Consider the following 6,000-nt stretch of genomic DNA (forward strand, 5'->3'; position numbering starts at 1 on the left):
TTAGGAAATTTTATTTCCCACATTTAACTTCACTTGTAAATTAATGAACATTTAATATAAATTCTAATAATAATTTATTAAATAATTTATAAATCCTGAAACAAAAATCAGGATGTGACATTTTGCCAAAAGCGAGCCATGTCCTCCAAATGTCTTGAATGAACAAGATCATAGTCTTCTAAGGTTCACCCAGGGTGTGCCCGAAGCCACCCGGCAACCTTAAAAACCTTATAGCTGCGTCCGTTTATCACCATTTCATGATAAACAGGCCGAAATGGGCATCGCACCTTTGGCAAATCCTTTAATGCCACAAATTTCTCGTTTTGGTTTCGCAAACTCCCAGAAGGGGGCCGAATACACAACTTTCGGCGAACACCCTAGTAGACAGTGCAAAAAGGGCAAAAGGCGAATTGCATAGTAAGAATAGGCGAAAAAAGAAAAAAGTATTGCATAATGTGAAATGGGCGTATTCATAAATACGCCAAAGACTTCGACCATCAAAAAGTGGCTAAGAGTGAGTCATATATATTCAAAATATCCAAGGGCCTCTTTTTCGGCTACAATAAGGAGGGTTAGCGGCAGCTAGCCGAATACACATCGTTCGCCACTCCTGGCGAACACAAAAAGAAGGAAAACTACAAAAATCTAAGGAAAGGGCGGAGGGCCTCACACCTCTGGGTGATCCTGGGCATCACCTCCACCCCCTTCAGCCGCCGCGTCCTCTTCTTCGCAAAAGTCTGCCGCCTCTGCCTTCGCTAGTTGCTCCAAAAGGCGTGCCTTGGCGGTGGACCGGCTGTCCTTCTACCAGAACTGTTTCCGCCATGCACGATGTGCGGGCGAAATGTCCTGCGCGCTAATCTCCCAGTCCCCCTTCCTTCACATAGTTAGGGAACTCGGCGACGTGCTCACAGCCGAACTGTTGCAGGAGACCCATAGTAAAGGCCGCTGATACACGTGCATAGCAATCGCCGTATGCAGTGGCGCAGTCCGAAACCGAACCACCAGCCTGCTGGGTCCACTCGAAGAAGTCGAAGGCCGAGGCATCTTCGGCAGAGACCCCTCGCACTTTTGCACCCATGTCAGTAAGGGCGAGGCGAAGCGTTTGGCACGCCGTTCTTGCAGATTCGGTAGTTTTCGCCATCTCCCGCGAAAACTGCTGCGACTCCTCCACAGCGCTCGCTTCGGCCTTGCTGACCTCCAGGCGAAGAGCCTCCATCTTCGGCTCAGTAAGGTTATAATAATCCATCAGCACGGCGGAATGAGCCTTTTCTTTCCTTAATTCGGCCTGGAGGCGATCAACCTCAGCTATGGCTTCTCTCCCTTTCTCCAGTTCGGCCTTGAGGCGATCGACCTCGGCCATAACCTCTCTTCCTTTCTCCAACTCGGATTGGAGCCGCTTGTTTTCGGCTTTCGCCTCTTTCAGGGTGTTGGCGAGGGCCTCCATCTCCAAGTTCTTGCGGCCTATTTCGTCATCCTTGGCCCGAAGACGGTTCTTAAATCTGTCAAGACGAGCCCGCATGGTTCGCTCTGTCGAACAGTGAGCTGCAAGAATCTGGATGCAAAATAGGAACGGCGAAGAGAGCAAATGTTAATTATGGGACATGTAAAAAAGAAGAGGAAAACCAAGAATAGAGGAAAAGCATACCCGAACCGCCAAGCTTTTAATAGCAGAACACCCCTCATCGAACTCATTCAGTTCGGTGAATAGGCTCGGGGTGCTAGCAGGTAAGACAAGATTGCTTACTCCCTCCACAAAGGGAATAAGGTCTGCCCGGGTCTCGAAATCGCCAGGGGCGAAATGGGGCGCCGCAAGGGAATACTCCGAAGTAGATGTTTCGACGGCTGCACCCTTCCCCTTCGCCTTGACTAGCGGCGAAACAACCGGCTGACGCAGAGGGCTACCGAAGACCCTCACCACAGCTGTCACAATCCGTTCCGCGGAGGCTGAAGCCCCGGCGGCGGCGCTACCACCTGCTCCATCAACGCCAAGTGAAAGAACGGGGGCAGTCGAAAGGTCCAGGCTGCAGCCAGTGGGAGAAGTCGGAGTCTCGTCAAAAGACTCGTCGTCGCTGAAGACGCGAGCGACATCGACGAGTCCTTTCTTCTTGGAAATCTTTTTGACCGGACCTCCCTTCGCTGCCTTGCCTGCCGAAAACGCAATTAGCACCTTCGCCCCAACCAACTCCTTTCGACGAAGGGGGGAGCTGTTCGACTCCACCCCAGTCTCATTGTGACCCAGGCTTGGAGTAGGAGTATAGCCAGGGGTGTCGACGTGGTTTTCGACCGTCTCGTCCGCGGCCTTTTCGACCAAGACCTCAACCTCCTCCTCTTCCTCCCCTTTCTCCTCGCCGTCACGATCTTCGACGTTGTCCTCGTCGTCGGCGTCGGAATCGGACGAAACAGGAACCCTTCGCTTCCAAGGCGCAAGCTTTACTTGTTCGCGCGTTCGCTTTCGCGAAGGTCCTGCATCGTCGTCGGCCTTGTGGGGGTTCGCCCGGGGAGGCAATTCGCCGTTGTAAACCCGGTTCGCCCGGCCAACCGCTTGTCGCGTTAGCAGCTGGCTATACTTGACGACCGACACGTCGCCGATCATCCTACGGGCTTCGGTGTCAGCCTGGTCGAGGGTCAACACTACAAAAATAAAGGGTGTAGCCACATTAAGCGTCGAACAAAGAAAAATAACAAAGCGCAGGAGTGTATTGCGAAAGGGCAGTCTTACCGTTCGTCCCATCAGGGAGAACCAACTTCGGCAAACCATCAACCTCTTCGCCTTGCTCAACTGCGACTTGGCACGACTAGGAGAGGGGAAAGATGCGAAGCATGCAGAATTCCTCCACCAAGTCGCGGCAACTAAGGCGGGAGCAGAACTTACGCAGTAGAGCGAACCACGCCTCCATAGCGCTGTCCACGGCGATCTTGGGCTTTCGGTTCGGCGCAATCGCCCTGCGCCGGCACCGAAGGGCTTTTGTGGAGTCAGAACCAGCCTCGAAGGGGATGGTGTGGTAAAACCACCTCGCCATCCAATGGCGGTCCCACTTCGGCATGGCGGCGTTCACCGGCCAGAAATCGGACCGCTCGGGGCGAACATTAAAGTTTACGCTCCCGAACACTGTCTTCTTCGTTCTAGCTGGGGTAATCACCGTCTTCGAATTCACGGTGGAGAAGAATATGGCGCCGAAGAGTTCGGCGCTTGGCTCAAACCCGGATGTCCGGCACGCCCAGTTGAAGATAGCGATCCGGACCAGCGCCGATGGGCTCAACTGCGGGAGCTCCACCTGGAAAAGGCGAAGAATCTCCGGCAACAACGCGTTGCACGGAAACCGGAGCCCCGTCTCAAAAAATACGGCGAACACTCACTGTCCGGTTATCAACGGGCTTCGGTACAACGGCTTTCCCCGGGGCGAAAGCCTGTCCCTCGACTAACGCCCCAGAGCTGACCAACTTTGCCAGCTCGCCGTCGTCTATGAGAGAAATCCCTAAATAGGCGGTGGTGTCGTCGACAATCCGGTCGGGGTCGGGCCCTTTCACCGAAGAGGGGTCAGGCTTGCGGGGAGCCATGACGAAGGATGTGTGAAGTAGCGAAGGGTGTGTGTAGTGGCGAACAAGGGGAGTGAGCGAGAAATCTAAAGGGCCAAGGGGTGCCGTGAGAGCAAGAACGGAGGAAGAGAGCGCGAGCGGTGAAAGTGGCAAGCCTGGCGGTGACAAGATAACGGGGGAGCATATATAGCCCAACACGGCGACGGTTCGTCTACCCAGCAGTGATAAAGCGCCACGTGTTGCGAGGGTAGGCGAAACGGTAAATTCCCATCGACCGAGCTGCACAGTAAAAAGCCCACAAAGGGAAGGCCCATTACTATTTCTTTCGGCCCGGTAAAAATAAAAAAATAATAATAATAAATATATATCACCATCCGCAGGAGGCGAAGAGCGGCAAATCAATACCAGCCGCACAGACAACAAACTTTATTTGCAGGAACAATGTAGGTTTCGGCAGGAGCATCGGTCGAAAGGGGGCGCCACATACCATACCACATACCACATGGTTTGCACGGTCTCGGCCGAAGCTCCAAATTCACCCTTGCCCGTGAGGGGCTTGTTAGCGGTATGGCATGAGGCCCTACGACCAAAATATGCCGAAGGCTATGCGAGGAGTGGGGATCTAAGCCCAAGACGTCAAAGTTAGTCGGGGCGAACCCCCCCTCCCACGAGGGCCGAAGAAGCCTTTTCCGGCCCATCAAGCCTAGGGGCCATTGGGCCGACGATCGCCTAACGGCCCATCAGGAGTCCATGAACCTCTATTATACTATGTACCCATGTAAATATCCCTTTCATAAGGGTAACCATATAAATTCCCCTATATAACCAAAACCCTAGTAGTAAGAACCTGTAATAGGGGCTATAAATAGTCTCATAGGACCATGTAATAGGGGGATCCAAGAAAAATTTGTCGATCCAAACAGACTTTAATTAACCCACTTCATGTGCTGACGTGGCATATCACGATGGAAACCTCCATATTATTGGGGCCCATGTGTCAATCATAAAGAATAAACCTTTATCTACTTAATAAATATAGAGTGTTTCTATCCGTCGCCCGTCTCTGCAGTGCCCGTTTATCCTTCGTGGAAGTTCTAGTTTAGCCGGTCTCTTCTCTTCGTCCATCACACATCGTGATGCTGTGCTTTTGTAGATCAATATGGGTGTCTAGCTGGGTTTTCACAGCTTACGCATGGTCCGTGCATTGTTTGCATGGTACAAACGAAGTAGATCGAGCAACCAAGATAAACTCTAAACTCTGCTTCCGTTCTACCTAATACTTTTTGCATACCGATTGTTTTCTATTTTTTTTCGAACACCTGATCATGTTGAACGTTGTTTCCTCTTAACTTGGGACTTTTTGATCATGGAAGTATTCGATTTTGGAAGTAGATCCCTGGATCTTGTTGGGAGCCAAATCCCTTAGCTCATTGTTTGGTGTTTCACTCAAACACACTAATCTAAACACACATAAACAGAGTGTACAAGAACAATAATACACGAGGCTTTTGGTGGCTAGCTAGGCTCTCACAGCCAACAACCTTTTATTCGCTTGCTTTTCTTGTTTTAAACAAATGCATACATGACTAAATAAATACAATTGGCTAGAGAATGCAGCAACCTATAGTTGGTCAAAATGACCGCAGCCCAACGGCCCGATCGACCAACGACATGAAGTTTGTCTTGGCCCAAGCACAACACGCCCTGCCTGATCGTGCCTTCGTGCCTACGTTCAGATGCGCCTACCACTCACTCCTCCATCTCTTCCCCCGGTTTCCCCCAAAAATTGGTGCCGTTTTGACCCCGCCACGAGCCCGCGCTGCCATCTCACTTCCCTGACGTGTGCCACCTCTCCCCGGGCACGATCCCGGGGCAAAGCTACAGTCATTTACCGGGGTTAGTCGACCCGATGATTTTCTTTTAATCTCTCGTATCCTCTTTATCTTACTAGCTATGACCCCGGTAAAAATAAATGTTAGACCCCGGTAACATTAATTGTTGATTGCTGTGTTAAATCCCAATTGACAACTTGAAACGACACTAGCAGCAGCGAAAAGAAAATTAGCTAGCACTTACGATTATTCGTCAGCTGAATATGCATATACATTTGAGCTTTTGAGATTTGAGACCATACATAAAACCAGCGACCTACAACTTCTTGAATTCCCTAGCAAAATAATTTCTATAGGAAAATGGCTTTAAAAACCATATTAATCTACTTTCAAATTTTCTATAAGCTAATAATTAATTAATTATGCGTTAATCCTCGTTTCATTTTGCGTGCTGGGAGGGAAGGGTTCAGAACCCGTAGCGGTCCGAACACACCCAGATTCGGGGTCCACCTCTTTGATTTAATATTGGATTCCAAACATAGCGATATGACTTTTTTTAACCAAAATTTGATTTTTTTTATTAATTGATTCAATTTTACCATTTCAAATTTGAATTCTTGAAAACTATTCA

This window comes from Oryza sativa, chromosome 7 (genome assembly GCF_034140825.1).
Source record: "Oryza sativa Japonica Group chromosome 7, ASM3414082v1".
Lineage (NCBI taxonomy): Eukaryota > Viridiplantae > Streptophyta > Magnoliopsida > Poales > Poaceae > Oryza > Oryza sativa.